Genomic DNA, 9,772 nt, shown 5'->3' on the forward strand with positions numbered 1-9,772 from the left:
CTGATGTTTCTATTCAGACCAACTTATGGTACATATAATGTTTTGTTCACACTATATTGCAATGTTTTTTTTGGGATGGCGAAATGATAAAACTCAATCCTCGCATTTAGATTTTTTTCTCTTTACCATACGGGTTTATTTCACACTTTGATAATTCTGATAGACCAGACTTTTACAGATGTGGCGATGCCAAATAAGATCAGTTTAGATTTTTTTTATATTGTAAAAACTTTTATTTTACTTTTTTAGTTCTCTTACCGGACTTGAACCTGGGATCGTCTGACCGCTTAACCTCATTACCCCCGAGGGTGGTTTGCACGTTAATGACCAGGCAAATTTTTACAATTCTGACCACTATCACTTTATGAGGTAATAACTCTGGAAAGCTTCAACGGATCCCATTGATTCTGAGATGGTTTTTCGTGACATATTGTACTTCATGATAGTGGTAACATTTCTTCGATATCACTTGCGTTTATTTGTGAAAAAAAACAACGGAAATTTGGCGAAAATTTTGAACATTTCGCAATTTTCAAACTTTGAATTTTTATGCCCTTAAATCAGAGAGATATGTCACACAAAATACCGTAGTTAATAAATAACATTTCCCACGTATACTTTACATCAGCACAATTTTGGAACCAACATTTTTTGGGGTTAAGAAGTTAGAAGGGTTAAAAGTTGACCAGCGATTTCTCATTTTTCCAACAAAATCATTTTTTTAGGGACCACATCACATTTGAAGTCACTTTGAGGGGCATTTATGACAGAAAATACCCCAAAAAGTGACACCATTCTAAAAACTGCATCCCTCAAAACCACATTCAAGAACTTTATTAACCCTTCAGGTGCTTCACAGGAATTTTTGGAATGTGGAAGAAAAAAAATGAACATTTAACTTTTTCCACAAAACTGTTACTTTAGACCCCAATTTTTGTATTTTCGCAAGGGTAACAGGAAAAAAGATGGAACCCAAAATTTGTTGTGTAATTTCTCCTGAGCACGCCAATACCCAATATGTGGGGGAAAACCACTGTTTGGGTGCACGGCAGGGTTCGGAAGGGAAGGAGCGCCATTTGACTTTTTGAATGTAAAATTTGCTTGAATAATTAGAGGATGCCATATTGTGTTTGGAGAGCCCCTGATGTGCCTAAACAGTGGAAACCCCCCACAAGTGACACCATTTTGGAAACTAGACTCCTCAGGGAACTTATCTAGATGTGTGGTGAGCACCCTGAACCCCAAGGTGCTTCACACAAGTTTATAACGTAGAGCCGTGAAAATAGAAAAATTTAACTTTTTCCACAAAAATGATCTTTTAGCCCCAATTTTATCTATTTTCACAAGGGTAAGAGGAGAAAATGGACCCCAAAAACTATTGTGCAATTTCGTGTGAGTATGCAGATACCCCATATGTGAGGAAAATACACTGTTTGGGCGCACAGCAGGGCTTTAAAGGGAAGGAGCAATGTGTGACTTTTTGAAAAAATTGGCTGGAATCAAGAGCAGAGGCCATGTCGCGTTTGGAGAGCCCTTGATGTGCCAAATAGTGGAAACCCCCACAAGTGACCCTATTTTGGAAACTAGACCCCTCAAGGATTTTATCAAGGGGTATAGTGAACATTTTGAACCCAGAGGTACGACCCAGAATTTGATAACATTAGGTCATCATATTGAATAAGTTGTCATTAGTCTTGAGCGCAAGTGCTCACTACTTGAGTTTGCATCGAGTGCTCGGGTATGCACCATGTATCATGGGTGCTCAACTGACATGTTCGAGTCCCCGCCCTGCATGTTTCACGGTTGTTAGACACCCAAAAAAAAACATGCGGGGATCGCTCGTGCATGGCAGGCAATCCATGCAACTTTTTTTTGTCCACAAAGCATATGGGGCGGAGACTCGAGCATGTCACTCGAGCACCCGCGATACTCGGTGGATACTCGAGTACCCGATACAAACTCAAGTAGCGAGCACTTGTGCTCAACACTGGTCGTGATATCGTCATCATTTTCTTTACTTTTGAAAAAATTCCAACCCTTGCACGACCCTAACCCTTGCACGACCCTAACCCTTGCACAACCCTAACCCTAGGGTTTATTTTTTACGCTGTTCCTCGTGCGGTATAAGTGATTAGAGGACTTTATTCTTCGGGTCGGTGCGATTACAGCAGGGGTGTCCAAACTTTTTTCTAAGAGTGCCAAATTTGATGAAGTGAACATGTGCGAGGGCCGATCATTTTGCTTGACATTCTTTGGACCATTAAAATGAATGCAAATAAACTTTTTTTGCAAAGTTTATTGAAAACGGCATACTTTTTATTTTGTGACTTGGATGACAAATCTAAACAGGTGTTTAATCAATCTGCCTTAAAGGGGTTAACCCAGACATACCCCCATTCTCACCCAGGAAGCCCCTCCCCGACTTGAGCATCGAAGCAGTTTATGCTCCAATGTCCTACTTTTGCCCTGCACTAAATTGCGCAGAGGAAAGGCATTTTCTGGAGTTCTAGTGACATACCCGGCTCTCCACGGGGCTGGCAGAAAGCCCAGTGACGTCACCGGCACTGATGGGCGGGCTTTATCACCAGTAAACCAGCTAGAGCAGCGCTAAAGCCTGCACATTAGAGCCGGTGAAGCCTCCTACCGGCAGTGTGTCATTGTAAATAGCACAGGGCAAGGGAGCACATCGGAGCATGAGATGCTTTGATGCCCATGGCAGGGGGGCTGCCTGGGTGAAAAAGGGGGTATGTCTGGGTTCTGAACTTGGACAACCCCTTTAATATAATAAAAGCAGGAAACTGAGATATCTCAGGAACATTTTAAAGTACATTACACAAAGTAATGTAAGGTTGTCTGTCAACTTATAAGTTCAAAAAATGTGAACAGGAACATAACAGCAAGTATACATGTGTTCAAATATATAACTGTCTATCCAACTGACATTAATTGAGATTTTACAACATATTAATCTCAATTAAAAAAAAGAAACTAGCCTGCACTAATGTGAAGGGTGAAACTGGGATCTGGACTGCAGCACATAGACTAGGTCTGGTTCAATGGCCGTGGTTTTGATGCGCAAAATGTCACGCAGGTGAGAGTCACTTAGTCTTGTCCTCACGCGGTTCTTGTTAAAGTTCATAACAGAGAATGTCTTCTCACACAAATATGTTGAGCCAAACAAGCTCAGGGTTTTCTTAGCCAATGTTCGAATCTCTTGAAACCGGCTCTTATCCAGTTGGCGGTAAAAGTTAACAAGAGAGAGCTGTTGATGACGACTGCGTAACTCGCTGTCACAATGTAGCTCAATGAGCTCGAGCTGCAACTGATCAGGAGCATTGTCGGGGTCAACAGAGAATGGAGAGGAGAAAATGCTGATCTCCTTTTCAATAGCTGCAAAATCTTGAAAGCGCCGTTGAAACTCCCCAGCCAGAGATGTGATGTCTGCTGCATACCTGCTTATTTGCGCATGGATATCATCCTGTGGAAAACTGTTAATTATTTCCTGTAGCGCTGAAAAATGGATGGTATTGGGCGGTGTTTGTGACAACTGCCTTAGGAAAAGTTGCAGCTTTGTTCCAAAGGCTTTGAGGTGTGAATAAAGTTGGTTCACCGCTGCATCTTTGCCCTGAAGATTCATGTTCAGTACATTCAGATGCTTTGTTAGGTCGACTAGAAACCCCAAATCAGCCAGCCAAATTGGATCAGATAGTTCTCGCATCGTTTGTCCCTTTGTTTCCAAGAATTCTCCTATTTCCTTTCTGAGAGAGTAGAAACGTTGCAGTGCAGACCCCCGACTGAGCCATCTTACATCGTTATGATATGAAACATCTTCATATTCAGCCTGGATATCCAGTAGAAACTGTTTAAACTGGCGGTGGCACAGGGCTTTAGAGCGGATAAAATTAATGGTCTTTAGTACCGGTTTCATAACATGATCATATTGGAGATGTTTAGCACAGAGAACTTGTTGATGAATGATGCAATGAAGTTTAATAGCTTTGCCTCCTTCTTCGCTCACCTTGTTACAGATTAGGGTTGATAATCCACTTCGTTCACCAGTCATGGCAGGTGCCCCATCAGTAATAATCCCAGTAACTTTGTTCCAAGGCAGTTTCATGTCATCTATGGCAGAACTAACAGAATCAAATAAATCTTTCCCTCTTGTTTGATCCTTGAGGCTCTGGAGGTCAAGTAGCTCTTCAGTCACATTCATTTCATCGTCCACCCCTCTTAAAAAAATCAGCAACTGAGCCGTGTCAGATAGGTCCGTGCTTTCATCACAGGCTATTGAAAAGAAGTCAAAATCAGCTCCTTTTGACATTAACTGTCTCTTAATATCCGATGAAATTTCTTCAATTCTCCGTGCTACAGTGTTACGAGCCAGGCAAATGTTGGAAAACTCTTGCTTCTTCTCGGGACAGACATTCTCTACCATTTTCATAACACATTCTTTGATAAAGTCACCCTCTGCAAAAGATTTGCAATTTTTAGCAATTAACGCTGCCACCTCATAGCTCGCCTTTGTGGCATTTTCATTTGACTCACGGGCTCTTGTAAAAAATCGCTGTTGTGACAATAAAACAGCTTCAAGTTGCTTATACTTTTCACTTCGGTCGTGCCCTGTTAGCTTGTCGTATGTGCTATGTCTCGTCTGATAGTGTCGCTCGACATTAAATTCTTTATAAACAGCAACGGTCTCTTGGCATATCAGACAAACACAGTGATTCTTTATTTCAGTGAAAAAATATTCTACTTTCCACTTGTCCTGGAAGCGGCGGCCCTCACTGTCAACTTTTCGTTTCTTATTTGTAGTTGCCATTATAAAAATTGGCCAGAAGGGGAGAGATTAAAAGGCGCAGAGGGTGGAACAGCAAAAATAAGATACTGCTATATGCTTTATAACACAGGCAGAGAATAGCAAGCTGTGCAACAGTCGCACATCAGATAATGGAATTATAGCACAGTGACAGGCAGTCAGGGGTTAATGAAGGGTATGACAGCTTGCTACCACAAGCTTGTGTGAGAGCCCTGCTGGCCTAACCTTTCTGGAGGTGTAAGGTGGCGCAGGGACTTATATATAACTTAATATATATATTATTTATATAATTTTACACAACTAAGCTGAGGTCTTCAGCCTATCTGACCTCTGAACGTCTTACAACCCCTGGGGGCTGGAGATCTCGCACGTCGCGAGATCTTGGCTGGCCGGTTGCCGCCGCTCAGTACTCTGGCGCAGGGAGAAGGAAAGCCGAAATCTCGCGATGTCCGAGATTTCGGCTCTTCTCCCTGCGCCGGAGTACTGAGCGGCGGTGGCGACGAGAGCGGCAGCGGCCGCAAGGTACATGCTGCTGGATACCTGGGGGCCTTATTAGTCCGGACCGCGGGCCGCAAATGGCCCGCGGGCCGGACTTTGGACATGCCTGGATTACAGCGATGCCAGATTCATATAGTTTTTTTTATGACTGACAGCTGTCACACACTAAAAGACCCTCTTTCTGCAAAGACTAGTTTTTACATTGCCATATTTTGAGAAATAAAATTTTTCCATATATTGGCCGACTGAGTCATGCAAGGGCTTGTTTTTTGCGGGACAAGTTGAAGTTATTATTGGTACCATTTTTGGGCACATGACATTTTTTGATCGCTTTCTATTCCGATTTTTGGGAGGCAGAATAAACAAAAACCAACAATTCAGGAATTGTTTTTTTTTATGCCATTCCGCGCGTGGTAAAATTGATAAGGCAGTGTTATTCTTGGGGTCAGTACGTTTACAGCGGTATCACATTTATGTTGTTTTTTTATGTTTTGGCGCTTTTACACAATAAAAACTATTTTACAGAAAAAAAAAATGTTTTGTATCGCTTTATTCTGAGAGCTATAACTTTTTTATTTTTCGTCTAATGGAGCTGTATGGCGGCTTGTTTTTTTGCGGGACAAGACGAAGTTTTCAGCGGTACATTTTTATTTACAGCTGTCTTTTTGATCGCGTTTTATTCCATTTTTTGTTTGGAGGTATGATGAAGCATCGTTTTTTGCTTTGTTTTTATTTTATTTTTTTACGATGTTCACTAATGGGGTTAACTAGTGAGACAGTTTTATAGATCAGGTTGTTCCGGATGCGGTGATGCTAAATATGTGTACTTTTATTGTTTTTTTTTTTTTTTATAATAATAGTTACTTATGGGTACAGTATATTTTTATTTTTGGGGGATTATTTTTCATTTATTTTATTTTTTTTAAATATTTTTGCACTTTTTATTGTATTTTGTTTTTCACTTTCTGACACTTTTTTTTACTTGTACACTATGTCCCACTATGGGACTTTCACTTTTTGCAGTCTGATCGCTTATATAGCTAGCAGCATCCGTGTGCTATACAGCCTGTCAGCACTGCATGCAGAAGTTACTTTGTTTGCGCACTGCGCATGACCAAAGTAACTTCTAGCCTCCTGGTGACCCGGATGTCGTCATGACGATATCGGATCACCATGACAACATCCGTGACACGGCACAGACAGCGCAGGACACCGGAGAGGAGGTATCAGAGCTTACCTCCCCTTGCTCCCGGAATGCTGCGATCGACTTTGATCACAGAATTTCAGGGGTTAATGTGCCAGCAGAGGTGCTTGACCGCCCCTGGCACATAGCACCGGGTGTCAGCTGTGACAATCAGCTGACACCCGGCGGCGATCGCCCCGTACTGCTTGTGTGCGGGCACGATCGTAGCACGCGTAATAGTACGTCGCTGGTCCATAATGCCCTGGTCGCAGCTACATACTATTTCTGACCTTGTCGGAAAGGGGTTAAACTATAAAGATCAGCCAAAATGGCAGCGCTGGGCACCTTCACCATGGCAACCCATCATTACCAATAAGAGCTGGTGCAAATGCTCACCAGCGACCACTTTATTTTTATGTTTCGACACACCCAGTTAGTTACACTCACGAATAAAAAAAATAATGGAATCCAAACTTAAAGGCACATTTTACTGCAGTCTTATCTAAAACCACAAATCACACATAATATTACCTCTGAGTGCTGATAATGTAGTCTGCATTATACAAGTATTTCACAAAGTTACAGAATCTGAACATAGGTTTAATGCTCCCTTGTAAATACATGTAGTGATCCTTAAAGGGGTTGTCCGGTCAAAAGTGATAAGTCTGCAGTCACTCTGTGTGACTGCAGACTTATGTATCCCCCAAGCGCACGCGCTGTGGGGATTTGCCGGTTTCTGAGCCGGGGACCGGAGTGTATGTATGTGTTAGGCCATGTTCACATGTTCTATATTTGGTCAGTATTTTACACCAGTATTTGTAAGCCAAAACCAGGAGTGAAACAATCAGAGACGTATACTAGAAAGTGACTGCAAACTTATCGATTTAGACCAGACAATCCCTCCAACTTGTCACAGGGCAAACTACTTTCTTACTTTAGTAACATAGCCATGTAGCACATAATTTGAAAACTTATAGATTACTTACTATATGTGTACAAGATCAGAACCAATAATGGTACAGAAATGCAGAACTGGAACCAACATCAGTTCATGAATCTCCAGTACATGGATTACAACACTAGAACCGTTATTAGTACATGAATACAGATCCAAAGCCAAGATCAGTACCTGAATACCTCAACAGAACCAACATTGTTACATGAATACAGATCCAAACCCAATATCAGTAGAGAAATATGGCACCAAAACCAGTATCAGTTATGGAATAGATCAGCAGAACCACGATCAGTACATCTCCAGACGGATCTTCATTACATGAATACATTGCCAGGCTTATTACAACGATTAATTTTAAATGTTAGGTTAGTCCCATATACATTTGTATAGCATTAATCTAAAATGCTCAGTATGTCCTTAACAGTGGTAAGGAGAGACTGGGAGATATTATTACCAGCCATCATCAGACTCCGGATCATAGGACTAATGAGACAGTCAGTATCACAAATAAACAATTATATCAAAGTACTTTATAGCTGCAGTTTTCTCCAAATGGAGTCGCTCATTACTTTCATTTCCACCAGGTCCAGACACCATGATGACTGTTCACATCCACAGCTCATCTCTTCTCTGGTCTTCTGTTAAAAATAATCGTCATTACAGTGTCCCTGAATAAAAATATCCGCCCATGCTGTGCCCCTGAATAAATGATTGCCCTTCACTGTGCTTGCTGCACAAAATATGTCCCCACCCACACTGTCCCTTTTATGTTACATAGCTTCCATACTGCCATCTATAAATATTGCCTTCACACAGTCCCCCTTATGAACTACAACCGCGGCACTTTCCCCACTTCATACTGTCCCCTCTCCACTCTTTCCCCACACGCTGCCGTTCTCCACCGTTTTCCTGAACTGCTGTTGCCTGAGACCTCAGACCACTGCCTGATGCTAGATGTTCATCTTGTCTCATGGCAGAAGCATCACTGTTTTGTATCTGTAAAGACAATGGTCTTTCCAAGATTCTGGAAATGTGATGGTATGCCAACTAGTATTCACGAGAAACAGTAACTGCATAGAATAATGTGCATGGAAAATGTGTCTGTCTGAAACGGACAAATACGTAGACATCTGAGCCAAAATTCATCAAGCAGTTTGTGGCATAAAACTCCTTGAAGTTTTGCAAACTTTTTGCACAACTGGAAATTAAGAAAACATTTTTACAACTTTTTGCAATTTCTGCCAACTATTCAAAAAGTGGGTGGAGACGGCCGAGTGCATCCAACAAATTAATTATAATTAATGCCACAAAAGTGGGATAAATTACAACAGAAATAACTGGAGTAATTAATGAAGAGATGGATGCCTTAGTGAATTTGGCATATATTACTGCAGCGCAAGCTTGATTTAAAAATCCGTGATCTACGTTAATCCAAAGAGCGACCTTCATGTGACAGCATTGTCAAGTGTGCAGTCAATCCCATACGATCCCCACCACAGCCCTAGAGCTGCCACAGAACAAGCCCACGGTCCCCTACAGAGCACGGACTGCGATAGTCCGCAGTAACCGCTCATCAGAGCGCTGTGTATTCATTTCTTTCTGCAGTGAGTAGAGGGCACGTTATTATATTAATGTGTCGATAGATGGCACACACATACAAATATCACATTCGGATGCTTTGACTTTTTAATGTACTGGATAAGTAATGGATCAAGGATAAGGTGCAGAGCAGATAGAAAGAGGTGAAAGCATTAAGTCCCAGGATCAGTGTTCGGCCCGCACGTGACCTGGCTGTCATACATATCTAGCGGGCATTTCTTTGCAGGGATTATGATATTTTGCACAGTATCCTGTATGATCAGCATTACGAAGTTGGCAGCACTTGATAATGGTGATAGGCATCTAGTCTTCCATGAAACACTTCTACATGCATATAATGGCAAAGGTGAGGCTATAGACAGATCATAGGCTCCTCCGTAAATCCCGGTAATCACCCTGGATGATGTGGCCGGCATGTAGCTTCATGTAACATGATAATCATGGGTGAGTAATGGTTAAGGTGTGGTGATTAGTGAGACAGGCGAATAGAGAGTTAATAAGGCACCAACCATCAAGTGCCAACCACTAAATAAGGAAATGCCCAAATCTGAACTTATTTTTTTTGCATGTCTCTGCTTATAAGGAAAATGACAATCCACTCCCCCTCCGGTGACCGGCGGACTCCTTACACATCAAGTATACATTCTTCTAGCAGCTTTAGGCGCGCACCCCAGATGTAATCACATGGAAACCCATGGGAGTCACTCTATGGACTAAT

The 9,772-nt window shown here is 41.8% G+C and overlaps 1 protein-coding gene across 4 annotated transcripts in view; it reads right to left on the bottom strand.

Moving 5' to 3' along the window:
* The window catches only part of MCM9 (minichromosome maintenance 9 homologous recombination repair factor), a 91,701-nt gene that overhangs the window by 49,466 nt on the left and 32,463 nt on the right, over positions 1-9,772 (bottom strand). The gene's annotated exons all lie outside the window — the stretch shown is intronic.

The sequence above is a fragment of the Phyllobates terribilis genome, unplaced genomic scaffold (assembly GCF_046119375.1).
Source record: "Phyllobates terribilis strain yellow unplaced genomic scaffold, ASM4611937v1 Scaffold_3__8_contigs__length_932513732, whole genome shotgun sequence".
NCBI classification, from domain to species: domain Eukaryota; kingdom Metazoa; phylum Chordata; class Amphibia; order Anura; family Dendrobatidae; genus Phyllobates; species Phyllobates terribilis.